We start from the raw sequence: 13702 nt of genomic DNA on the forward strand, positions 1-13702 counted from the left end.
CTCACAGGTCTGGCAGAGTGAAGGCTTCAGCCCCGGCGTGGGAACTCAACGTGGTACTGACAAGGCTCATGGGGGCCGCCTTCGAACCTATGCATCAGGCCACTCTCAAGTTCCTTTCGTGGAAAACGCCTTTTATTGTGGCCATCATCCCTGCCAGGAGGGTAGTTGAGATCCAGGCCCTGTCCTGCAAGAGGCCTTATCTGACTTTTCACATCACGAGGGTGGTGCTGCGGGCGCACCCTTCCTTCATGCCAAAGGTTCCGTCAGAATTCCACCTCAACAAACATTTGGTGTTGCCTGTGTTTTTTCCGACACCTTTGTCGCTGGCTGGAAGGACTTTGCACTCGCTGGATGTGGCGCGTGCTCTGAAGTTCTATGTGGCACGCACAAAGAGTTTACGGAAGATGTCTCAACCTTACGTGAACTTTGGTCCTGTGAACCATGGGAAAGCTTGGTCCAAGGCTTCCATTTCCAGGTGGCTCTCCGCCTGTATTACACACTGTCACCGTTTGGCAAACCGACCAATGCCTGACCGGCTGAGAGCTCATTCCACCAGAGCGATCGCTGCGACGACTTCGTTCCTGTCTGGTGTGCCCCTGCTGGACATCTGCAGGGCTGCTATGTGGAGGTCTACACACACCTTCACAAGATTCTACAGCGTCGAAAGGGATTCCAGAGAGGACTCCAGGGTCGGCCAAGCAGTGCTACGCAACCTGTTCCCTTGAAGGTGAGCCTGTTCCGGAGGTAACAGTAATTACTTCTGTTGAGCCTTGCCACCTCACGTCGTTGTGTATTTCTGTACTGCTATTTATTCTTTATGTGAATCCATGCCAGACCCCATGCTGGAGAAGGAACAAGTTACTTACCTGTAACTGTTGTACTCTTTCGTCCTGTCCCCTTTCCTCCATACTGCATGGGCGCCTCTCGTTAGGGAAGGGAGACGGAACCTTTTTCACCAGAAGAAATCTTCCCATTTAAATTTAGAGGCACGCGGGGGCGTAGCCCTGGGAGCATGCGCTCGCCTGACTCTGCCCACCGGCGCCAGTCCCCTTTTCCGCGTCAACAGGAACAGGCCCATTTCACCAGCGCTCCTGGGATTGTCTTCGGACATGTAATACCACGCGCTCTTCCCCGGATACTTTCTTCTGTCTTTCCTCCCCGATGCATTTCGACTTCAGCGGGCTTCAGCAGATGTCCAGCCTGCGAGGTGCTCTTCCCTACATCGGATCCCCACGTTCTTTGCCTCCGCTGCCTTGGCCCCGACCATGGATGGGAGGGTTGCACAAAATGCAAAGCACATTCTTTGCGTGCTTTGACTAGCTAGGTGGACAGAGCTCTTCGAGAAGTCGCCCCCAGAGGACTTGAAGGACTTTTGTCAGTCATAAGTCAAGGCCTAAGGGAGGGCTGCTCTTTTCCAGTGCACCCCGCAAGGGCGACTTCTTCCCAAGGAAACGCCCAGACGGGAGGAACCGCTCAGTTTCTCACACCAGCACGGGTACCGAGGCTAATTCAGCTACCGGCGGCCAGGCCGAGGGGTCTGTAGATCCTTCCAGAGACAGTGCTGAGAGACCGCAAGGTTCTTTTACCGGGTGTACACCTGAGGGGCTATGCACTTGTACCTGCAACATGGCAGAGGGGGCGCCTGTACCCAGCACTACCGGCAACTCTGCTGAGGGTGACAATCCTACCAGGCCTCGGCCTGAGGTGCAGGGTAGGTCTCATGCTCCATCGCCAAGAGTCCTGGAGGAGGCCGGGCCCAGTGAGCCAAGCACCATGACTTTGGCACATGGCATGCAGCTCGACAAGATGGCCACCACGCCAGACAAGATGGCCGCCCGAGGAATGCAGCAGGTGGGAGAACGAGTTACAAGGTGGGACTGGTGTCAACCAGGTACGTGGCCTACAGTTTATCCTTCAGCAGCACAGGACAGGTTTACCCCGCAAACAGCTAGACAGAGTATGCAGCGGCATCAGCTGCCGTCCGCTACCTGTCAATATCACCTGCCAACCCACGGGCCTGCGCCGACAGGTTCTTTGAAAAGTTCCTCATGCTCATGTCCTCAGATGGGGTCCTTCCTTAGGGATGTAATCATGGACATGCTCGCTCTGGCCCCTCCCCCTGCACCTATAGTTATTCCTCCTATAGCTCCAGCACTGCAGGCCCCGTTGCAGCCCCTGCTGCCACGCCGGCTCCTTCGATTCTGGCGCCCCTGCCTTCCACTGTTCAGGCGGTTCCGTACTAGCCTCTGCTGCAGCCTCCGGCTCCGGTCTCCACACCGCAGCCCTCGGCGCCCAGCACCCCTCCACCCGTTCCAGACAAGCCGGACACCCTGATGGATGCAGACGAGGAAAAAGACCTCGACACACCATCAACAGTCTAGGCCTTCCACGAATGACTCACAGGTCTGGCAGAGTGAAGGCTTCAGCCCCGGCGTGGGAACTCAACGTGGTACTGACAAGGCTCATGGGGGCCGCCTTCGAACCTATGCATCAGGCCACTCTCAAGTTCCTTTCGTGGAAAACGCCTTTTATTGTGGCCATCATCCCTGCCAGGAGGGTAGTTGAGATCCAGGCCCTGTCCTGCAAGCGGCCTTATCTGACTTTTCACATCACGAGGGTGGTGCTGCGGGCGCACCCTTCCTTCATGCCAAAGGTTCCATCAGAATTCCACCTCAACAAACATTTGGTGTTGCCTGTGTTTTTTCCGAAGAGTTTACGGAAGATGTCTCAACCTTTCGTGAACTTTGGTCCTGTGAACCATGGGAAAGCTTGGTCCAAGGCTTCCATTTCCAGGTGGCTCTCCGCCTGTATTACACACTGTCACCGTTTGGCAAACCGACCAATGCCTGACCGGCTGAGAGCTCATTCGACCAGAGCGATCGCTGCGACGACTTCGTTCCTGTCTGGTGTGCCCCTGCTGGACATCTGCAGGGCTGCTATGTGGAGGTCTACACACACCTTCACAAGATTCTACAGCGTCGAAAGGGATTCCAGAGAGGACTCCAGGGTCGGCCAAGCAGTGCTACGCAACCTGTTCCCTTGAAGGTGAGCCTGTTCCGGAGGTAACAGTAATTGCTTCTGTTGAGCCTTGCCACCTCACGTCGTTGTGTATTTCTGTACTGCTATTTATTCTTTATGTGAATCCATGCCAGACCCCATGCTGGAGAAGGAACAAGTTACTTACCTGTAACTGTTGTTGTACTCTTTCGTCCTGTCCCCTTTCCTCCATACTGCATGGGCGCCTCTCGTTAGGGAAGGGAGACGGAACCTTTTTCACCAGAAGAAATCTTCCCATTTAAATTTAGAGGCACGCGGGGGCGTAGCCCTGGGAGCATGCGCTCGCCTGACTCTGCCCACCGGCGCCAGTCCCCTTTTCCGCGTCAACAGGAACAGGCCCATTTCACCAGCGCTCCTGGGATTGTCTTCGGACATGTAATACCACGCGCTCTTCCCCGGATACTTTCTTCTGTCTTTCCTCCCCGATGCATTTCGACTTCAGCGGGCTTCAGCAGATGTCCAGCCTGCGAGGTGCTCTTCCCTACATCGGATCCCCACGTTCTTTGCCTCCGCTGCCTTGGCCCCGACCATGGATGGGAGGGTTGCACAAAATGCAAAGCACATTCTTTGCGTGCTTTGACTAGCTAGGTGGACAGAGCTCTTCGAGAAGTCGCCCCCAGAGGACTTGAAGGACTTTTGTCAGTCATAAGTCAAGGCCTAAGGGAGGGCTGCTCTTTTCCAGTGCACCCCGCAAGGGCGACTTCTTCCCAAGGAAACGCCCAGACGGGAGGAACCGCTCAGTTTCTCACACCAGCACGGGTACCGAGGCTAATTCAGCTACCGGCCGCCAGGCCGAGGGGTCTGTAGATCCTTCCAGAGACAGTGCTGAGAGACCGCAAGGTTCTTTTACCGGGTGTACACCTGAGGGGCTTTGCACTTGTACCTGCAACATGGCAGAGGGGGCGCCTGTACCCAGCACTACCGGCAACTCTGCTGAGGGTGACATTCCTACCAGGCCTCGGCCTGAGGTGCAGGGTAGGTCTCATGCTCCATCGTCAAGAGTCCTGGAGGAGGCCGGGCCCAGTGAGCCAAGCACCATGACTTTGGCACGTGGCATGCAGCTCGACAAGATGGCCACCACGCCAGACAAGATGGCCGCCCGAGGAATGCAGCAGGTGGGAGAACGAGTTACAAGGTGGGACTGGTGTCAACCAGGTACGTGGCCTACAGTTTATCCTTCAGCAGCACAGGACAGGTTTACCCCGCAAACAGCTAGACAGAGTATGCAGCGGCATCAGCAGCTGTCCGCTACCCGTCAATATCACCTGCCAACCCACGGGCCTGCGACGACAGGTTCTTTGAAAAGTTCCTCATGCTCATGTCCTCAGAAGGGGTCCTTCCTTAGGGATGTAATCATGGACATGCTCGCTCTGGCCCCTCCCCCTGCACCTATAGTTATTCCTCCTATAGCTCCAGCACTGCAGGCCCCGTTGCAGCCCCTGCTGCCAAGCCGGCTCCTTCGATTCTGGCGCCCCTGCCTTCCACTGTTCAGGCGGTTCCGTACTAGCCTCTGCTGCAGCCTCCGGCTCCGGTCTCCACACCTCAGCCCTCGGCGCCCAGCACCCCTCCACTCGTTCCAGACAAGCCGGACACCCTGGTGGATGCAGATGAGAAAAAGACCTCGACACACCATCAACAGTCTAGGCCTTCCACGAATGACTCACAGGTCTGGCAGAGTGAAGGCTTCAGCCCCGGCGTGGGAACTCAACGTGGTACTGACAAGGCTCATGGGGGCCGCCTTCGAACCTATGCATCAGGCCACTCTCAAGTTCCTTTCGTGGAAAGCGCCTTTTATTGTGGCCATCATCCCTGCCAGGAGGGTAGTTGAGATCCAGGCCCTGTCCTGCAAGCAGCCTTATCTGACTTTTCACATCACGAGGGTGGTGCTGCGGGCGCACCCTTCCTTCATGCCAAAGGTTCCGTCAGAATTCCATCTCAACAAACATTTGGTGTTGCCTGTGTTTTTTCCGACACCTTTGTCGCTGGCTGGAAGGACTTTGCACTCGCTGGATGTGGCGCGTGCTCTGAAGTTCTATGTGGCACGCACAAAGAGTTTACGGAAGATGTCTCAACCTTTCGTGAACTTTGGTCCTGTGAACCATGGGAAAGCTTGGTCCAAGGCTTCCATTTCCAGGTTGCTCTCCGCCTGTATTACACACTGTCACCGTTTGGCAAACCGACCAATGCCTGACCGGCTGAGAGCTCATTCCACCAGAGCGATCGCTGCGACGACTTCGTTCCTGTCTGGTGTGCCCCTGCTGGACATCTGCAGGGCTGCTATGTGGAGGTCTACACACACCTTCACAAGATTCTACAGCGTCGAAAGGGATTCCAGAGAGGACTCCAGGGTCGGCCAAGCAGTGCTACGCAACCTGTTCCCTTGAAGGTGAGCCTGTTCCGGAGGTAACAGTAATTGCTTCTGTTGAGCCTTGCCACCTCACGTTGTTGTGTATTTCTGTACTGCTATTCTTTATGTGAATCCATGCCAGACCCCATGCTGGAGAAGGAACAAGTTACATACCTGTAACTGTTGTACTCTTTCGTCCTGTCCCCTTTCCTCCATACTGCATGGGCGCCTCTCGTTAGGGAAGGGAGACGGAACCTTTTTCACCAGAAGAAATCTTCCCATTTAAATTTAGAGGTACGCGGGGGCGTAGCCCTGGGAGCATGCGCTCGCCTCACTCTGCCCACCGGCGCCAGTCCCCTTTTCCGCGTCAACAGGAACAGGCCCATTTCACCAGCGCTCCTGGGATTGTCTTCGGACATGTAATACCACGCGCTCTTCCCCGGATACTTTCTTCTGTCTTTCCTCCCCGATGCATTTCGACTTCAGCGGGCTTCAGCAGATGTCCAGCCTGCGAGGTGCTCTTCCCTACATCGGATCCCCACGTTCTTTGCCTCCGCTGCCTTGGCCTCGACCATGGATGGGAGGGTTGCACAAAATGCAAAGCACATTCTTTTTCGTGCTTTGACTAGCTGGGTGGACAGAGCTCTTTGAGAAGTCGCCCCCAGAGGACTTGAAGGACTTTTGTCAGTCATAAGTCAAGGCCTAAGGGAGGGCTGCTCTTTTCCAGTGCACCCCGCAAGGGCGACTTCTTCCCAAGGAAACGCCCAGACGGGAGGAACCGCTCAGTTTCTCACACCAGCACGGGTACCGAGGCTAATTCAGCTACCGGCGGCCAGGCCGAGGGGTCTGTAGATCCTTCCAGAGACAGTGCCGAGAGACCGCAAGGTTCTTTTACCGGGTGTACACCTGAGGGGCTATGCACTTGTACCTGCAACATGGCAGAGGGGGCGCCTGTACCCAGCACTACCGGCAACTCTGCTGAGGGTGACATTCCTACCAGGCCTCGGCCTGAGGTGCAGGGTAGGTCTCATGCTCCATCGCCAAGAGTCCTGGAGGAGGCCGGGCCCAGTGAGCCAAGCACCATGACTTTGGCACGTGGCATGCAGCTCGACAAGATGGCCACCACGCCAGACAAGATGGCCGCCCGAGGAATGCAGCAGGTGGGAGAACGAGTTACAAGGTGGGACTGGTGTCAACCAGCTACGTGGCCTACAGTTTATCCTTCAGCAGCACAGGACAGGTTTACCCCGCAAACAGCTAGACAGAGTATGCAGCGGCATCAGCAGCCGTCCGCTACCTGTCAATATCACCTGCCAACCCACGGGCCTGCGACGACAGGTTCTTTGAAAAGTTCCTCATGCTCATGTCCTCAGATGGGGTCCTTCCTTAGGGATGTAATCATGGACATGCTCGCTCTGGCCCCTCCCCCTGCACCTATAGTTATTCCTCCTATAGCTCCAGCACTGCAGGCCCCGTTGCAGCCCCTGCTGCCACGCCGGCTCCTCCGATTCTGGCGCCCCTGCCTTCCACTGTTCAGGCGGTTCCGTACTAGCCTCTGCTGCAGCCTCCGGCTCCGGTCTCCACACCTCAGCCCTCGGCGCCCAGCACCCCTCCACTCGTTCCAGACAAGCCGGACACCCTGGTGGATGCAGACGAGGAAAAAGACCTCGACACACCATCAACAGTCTAGGCCTTCCACGAATGACTCACAGGTCTGGCAGAGTGAAGGCTTCAGCCCCGGCGTGGGAACTCAACGTGGTACTGACAAGGCTCATGGGGGCCGCCTTCGAACCTATGCATCAGGCCACTCTCAAGTTCCTTTCGTGGAAAACGCCTTTTATTGTGGCCATCATCCCTGCCAGGAGGGTAGTTGAGATCCAGGCCCTGTCCTGCAAGAGGCCTTATCTGACTTTTCACATCACGAGGGTGGTGCTGCGGGCGCACCCTTCCTTCATGCCAAAGGTTCCGTCAGAATTCCACCTCAACAAACATTTGGTGTTGCCTGTGTTTTTTCCGACACCTTTGTCGCTGGCTGGAAGGACTTTGCACTCGCTGGATGTGGCGCGTGCTCTGAAGTTCTATGTGGCACGCACAAAGAGTTTACGGAAGATGTCTCAACCTTTCGTGAACTTTGGTCCTGTGAACCATGGGAAAGCTTGGTCCAAGGCTTCCATTTCCAGGTGGCTCTCCGCCTGTATTACACACTGTCACCGTTTGGCAAACCGACCAATGCCTGACCGGCTGAGAGCTCATTCCACCAGAGCGATCGCTGCGACGACTTCGTTCCTGTCTGGTGTGCCCCTGCTGGACATCTGCAGGGCTGCTATGTGGAGGTCTACACACACCTTCACAAGATTCTACAGCGTCGAAAGGGATTCCAGAGAGGACTCCAGGGTCGGCCAAGCAGTGCTACGCAACCTGTTCCCTTGAAGGTGAGCCTGTTCCGGAGGTAACAGTAATTGCTTCTGTTGAGCCTTGCCACCTCACGTCGTTGTGTATTTCTGTACTGCTATTCTTTATGTGAATCCATGCCAGACCCCATGCTGGAGAAGGAACAAGTTACTTACCTGTAACTGTTGTACTCTTTCGTCCTGTCCCCTTTCCTCCAGACTGCATGGGCGCCTCTCGTTAGGGAAGGGAGACGGAACCTTTTTCACCAGAAGAAATCTTCCCATTTAAATTTAGAGGTACGCGGGGGCGTATACCTGGGAGCATGCGCTCGCCTCACTCTGCCCACCGGCGCCAGTCCCCTTTTCCGCGTCAACAGGAACAGGCCCATTTCACCAGCGCTCCTGGGATTGTCTTCGGACATGTAATACCACGCGCTCTTCCCCGGATACTTTCTTCTGTCTTTCCTCCCCGATGCATTTCGACTTCAGCGGGCTTCAGCAGATGTCCAGCCTGCGAGGTGCTCTTCCCTACATCGGATCCCCACGTTCTTTGCCTCCGCTGCCTTGGCCCCGACCATGGATGGGAGGGTTGCACAAAATGCAAAGCACATTCTTTGCGTGCTTTGACTAGCTAGGTGGACAGAGCTCTTCGAGAAGTCGCCCCCAGAGGACTTGAAGGACTTTTGTCAGTCATAAGTCAAGGCCTAAGGGAGGGCTGCTCTTTTCCAGTGCACCCCGCAAGGGCGACTTCTTCCCAAGGAAACGCCCAGACGGGAGGAACCGCTCAGTTTCTCACACCAGCACGGGTACCGAGGCTAATTCAGCTACCGGCGGCCAGGCCGAGGGGTCTGTAGATCCTTCCAGAGACAGTGCTGAGAGACCGCAAGGTTCTTTTACCGGGTGTACACCTGAGGGGCTATGCACTTGTACCTGCAACATGGCAGAGGGGGCGCCTGTACCCAGCACTACCGGCAACTCTGCTGAGGGTGACATTCCTACCAGGCCTCGGCCTGAGGTGCAGGGTAGGTCTCATGCTCCATCGCCAAGAGTCCTGGAGGAGGCCGGGCCCAGTGAGCCAAGCACCATGACTTTGGCACATGGCATGCAGCTCGACAAGATGGCCACCACGCCAGACAAGATGGCCGCCCGAGGAATGCAGCAGGTGGGAGAACGAGTTACAAGGTGGGACTGGTGTCAACCAGCTACGTGGCCTACAGTTTATCCTTCAGCAGCACAGGACAGGTTTACCCCGCAAACAGCTAGACAGAGTATGCAGCGGCATCAGCAGCCGTCCGCTACCCGTCAATATCACCTGCCAACCCACGGGCCTGCGACGACAGGTTCTTTGAAAAGTTCCTCATGCTCATGTCCTCAGATGGGGTCCTTCCTTAGGGATGTAATCATGGACATGCTCGCTCTGGCCCCTCCCCCTGCACCTATAGTTATTCCTCCTATAGCTCCAGCAATGCAGGCCCCGTTGCAGCCCCTGCTGCCACGCCGGCTCCTTCGATTCTGGCGCCCCTGCCTTCCACTGTTCAGGCGGTTCCGTACTAGCCTCTGCTGCAGCCTCCGGCTCCGGTCTCCACACCTCAGCCCTCGGCGCCCAGCACCCCTCCACTCGTTCCAGACAAGCCGGACACCCTGGTGGATGCAGACGAGGAAAAAGACCTCGACACACCATCAACAGTCTAGGCCTTCCACGAATGACTCACAGGTCTGGCAGAGTGAAGGCTTCAGCCCCGGCGTGGGAACTCAACGTGGTACTGACAAGGCTCATGGGGGCCGCCTTCGAACCTATGCATCAGGCCACTCTCAAGTTCCTTTCATGGAAAACGCCTTTTATTGTGGCCATCATCCCTGCCAGGAGGGTAGTTGAGATCCAGGTCCTGTCCTGCAAGCGGCCTTATCTGACTTTTCACATCACGTGGGTGGTGCTGCGGGCGCTCCCTTCCTTCGTGCCAAAGGTTCCGTCAGAATTCCACCTCAACAAACATTTGGTGTTGCCTGTGTTTTTTCCGACACCTTTGTCGCTGGCTGGAAGGACTTTGCACTCGCTGGATGTGGCACGTGCTCTGAAGTTCTATGTGGCACGCACAAAGAGTTTACGGAAGATGTCTCAACCTTTCGTGAACTTTGGTCCTGTGAACCATGGGAAAGCTTGGTCCAAGGCTTCCATTTCCAGGTGGCTCTCCGTCTGTATTACACACTGTCACCGTTTGGCAAACCGACCAATGCCTGACCGGCTGAGAGCTCATTCCACCAGAGCGATCGCTGCGACGACTTCGTTCCTGTCTGGTGTGCCCCTGCTGGACATCTGCAGGGCTGCTATGTGGAGGTCTACACACACCTTCACAAGATTCTACAGCGTCGAAAGGGATTCCAGAGAGGACTCCAGGGTCGGCCAAGCAGTGCTACGCAACCTGTTCCCTTGAAGGTTAGCCTGTTCCGGAGGTAACAGTAATTGCTTCTGTTGAGCCTTGCCACCTCACGTCGTTGTGTATTTCTGTACTGCTATTTATTCTTTATGTGAATCCATGCCAGACCCCATGCTGGAGAAGGAACAAGTTACTTACCTGTAATTGTTGTACTCTTTCGTCCTGTCCCCTTTCCTCCATACTGCATGGGCGCCTCTCGTTAGGGAAGGGAGACGGAACCTTTTTCACCAGAAGAAATCTTCCCATTTAAATTTAGAGGCACGCGGGGGTGTAGCCCTGGGAGCATGCGCTCGCCTGACTCTGCCCACCGGCGCCAGTCCCCTTTTCCGCGTCAACAGGAACAGGCCCATTTCACCAGCGCTCCTGGGATTGTCTTCGGACATGTAATACCACGCGCTCTTCCCCGGATACTTTCTTCTGTCTTTCCTCCCCGATGCATTTCGACTTCAGCGGGCTTCAGCAGATGTCCAGCCTGCGAGGTGCTCTTCCCTACATCGGATCCCCACGTTCTTTGACTCCGCTGCCTTGGCCCCGACCATGGATGGGAGGGTTGCACAAAATGCAAAGCACATTCTTTGCGTGCTTTGACTAGCTAGGTGGACAGAGCTCTTTGAGAAGTCGCCCCCAGAGGACTTGAAGGACTTTTGTCAGTCATAAGTCAAGGCCTAAGGGAGGGCTGCTCTTTTCCAGTGCACCCCGCAAGGGCGACTTCTTCCCAAGGAAACGCCCAGACGGGAGGAACCGCTCAGTTTCTCACACCAGCACGGGTACCGAGGCTAATTCAGCTACCGGCGGCCAGGCCGAGGGGTCTGTAGATCCTTCCAGAGACAGTGCTGAGAGACCGCAAGGTTCTTTTACCGGGTGTACACCTGAGGGGCTATGCACTTGTACCTGCAACATGGCAGAGGGGGCGCCTGTACCCAGCACTACCGGCAACTCTGCTGAGGGTGACATTCCTACCAGGCCTCGGCCTGAGGTGCAGGGTAGGTCTCATGCTCCATCGCCAAGAGTCCTGGAGGAGGCCGGGCCCAGTGAGCCAAGCACCATGACTTTGGCACGTGGCATGCAGCTCGACAAGATGGCCACCACGCCAGACAAGATGGCCGCCCGAGGAATGCAGCAGGTGGGAGAACGAGTTACAAGGTGGGACTGGTGTCAACCAGCTACGTGGCCTACAGTTTATCCTTCAGCAGCACAGGACAGGTTTACCCCGCAAACAGCTAGACAGAGTATGCAGCGGCATCAGCAGCCGTCCGCTACCCGTCAATATCACCTGCCAACCCACAGGCCTGCGACGACAGGTTCTTTGAAAAGTTCCTCATGCTCATGTCCTCAGATGGGAAGGACTGTAATCATGGACATGCTCGCTCTGGCCCCTCCCCCTGCACCTATAGTTATTCCTCCTATAGCTCCAGCACTGCAGGCCCCGTTGCAGCCCCTGCTGCCACGCCGGCTCCTTCGATTCTGGCGCCCCTGCCTTCCACTGTTCAGGCGGTTCCGTACTAGCCTCTGCTGCAGCCTCCGGCTCCGGTCTCCACACCTCAGCCCTCGGCGCCCAGCACCCCTCCACTCGTTCCAGACAAGCCGGACACCCTGGTGGATGCAGACGAGGAAAAAGACCTCGACACACCATCAACAGTCTAGGCCTTCCACGAATGACTCACAGGTCTGGCAGAGTGAAGGCTTCAGCCCCGGCGTGGGAACTCAACGTGGTACTGACAAGGCTCATGGGGGCCGCCTTCGAACCTATGCATCAGGCCACTCTCAAGTTCCTTTCGTGGAAAACGCCTTTTATTGTGGCCATCATCCCTGCCAGGAGGGTAGTTGAGATCCAGGCCCTGTCCTGCAAGCGGCCTTATCTGACTTTTCACATCACGAGGTGGTGCTGCGCTGCACCCTTCCTTCATGCCAAAGGTTCCGTCAGAATTCCACCTCAACAAACATTTGGTGTTGCCTGTGTTTTTTCCGACACCTTTGTCGCTGGCTGGAAGGACTTTGCACTCGCTGGATGTGGCGCGTGCTCTGAAGTTCTATGTGGCACGCACAAAGAGTTTACGGAAGATGTCTCAACCTTTCGTGAACTTTGGTCCTGTGAACCATGGGAAAGCTTGGTCCAAGGCTTCCATTTCCAGGTTGCTCTCCGCCTGTATTACACACTGTCACCGTTTGGCAAACCGACCAATGCCTGACCGGCTGAGAGCTCATTCCACCAGAGCGATCGCTGCGACGACTTTGTTCCTGTCTGGTGTGCCCCTGCTGGACATCTGCAGGGCTGCTATGTGGAGGTCTACACACACCTTCACAAGATTCTACAGCGTCGAAAGGGATTCCAGAGAGGACTCCAGGGTCGGCCAAGCAGTCCTACGCAACCTGTTCCCTTGAAGGTGAGCCTGTTCTGGAGGTAACAGTAATTGCTTCTGTTGAGCCTTGCCACCTCACGTCGTTGTGTATTTCTGTACTGCTATTCTTTATGTGAATCCATGCCAGACCCCATGCTGGAGAAGGAACAAGTTACTTACCTGTAACTGTTGTACTCTTTCCTCCTGTCCCCTTTCCTCCATACTGCATGGGCGCCTCTCGTTAGGGAAGGGAGACGGAACCTTTTTCACCAGAAGAAATCTTCCCATTTAAATTTAGAGGCACGCGGGGGCGTAGCCCTGGGAGCATGCGCTCGCCTGACTCTGCCCACCGGCGCCAGTCCCCTTTTCCGCGTCAACAGGAACAGGCCCATTTCACCAGCGCTCCTGGGATTGTCTTCGGACATGTAATACCACGCGCTCTTCCCCGGATACTTTCTTCTGTCTTTCCTCCCCGATGCATTTCGACTTCAGCGGGCTTCAGCAGATGTCCAGCCTGCGAGGTGCTCTTCCCTACATCGGATCCCCACGTTCTTTGCCTCCGCTGCCTTGGCCCCGACCATGGATGGGAGGGTTGCACAAAATGCAAAGCACATTCTTTGCGTGCTTTGACTAGCTAGGTGGACAGAGCTCTTCGAGAAGTCGCCCCCAGAGGACTTGAAGGACTTTTGTCAGTCATAAGTCAAGGCCTAAGGGAGGGCTGCTCTTTTCCAGTGCACCCCGCAAGGGCGACTTCTTCCCAAGGAAACGCCCAGACGGGAGGAACCGCTCAGTTTCTCACACCAGCACGGGTACCGAGGCTAATTCAGCTACCGGCGGCCAGGCCGAGGGGTCTGTAGATCCTTCCAGAGACAGTGCTGAGAGACCGCAAGGTTCTTTTACCGGGTGTACACCTGAGGGGCTATGCACTTGTACCTGCAACATGGCAGAGGGGGCGCCTGTACCCAGCACTACCGGCAACTCTGCTGAGGGTGACAATCCTACCAGGCCTCGGCCTGAGGTGCAGGGTAGGTCTCATGCTCCATCGCCAAGAGTCCTGGAGGAGGCCGGGCCCAGTGAGCCAAGCACCATGACTTTGGCACATGGCATGCAGCTCGACAAGATGGCCACCACGCC

The sequence above is a fragment of the Ambystoma mexicanum genome, chromosome 2q, assembly GCF_040938575.1.
Source record: "Ambystoma mexicanum isolate Mex_15411 chromosome 2q, UKY_AmexF1_1, whole genome shotgun sequence".
Taxonomy (NCBI): Eukaryota; Metazoa; Chordata; class Amphibia; order Caudata; family Ambystomatidae; genus Ambystoma; species Ambystoma mexicanum.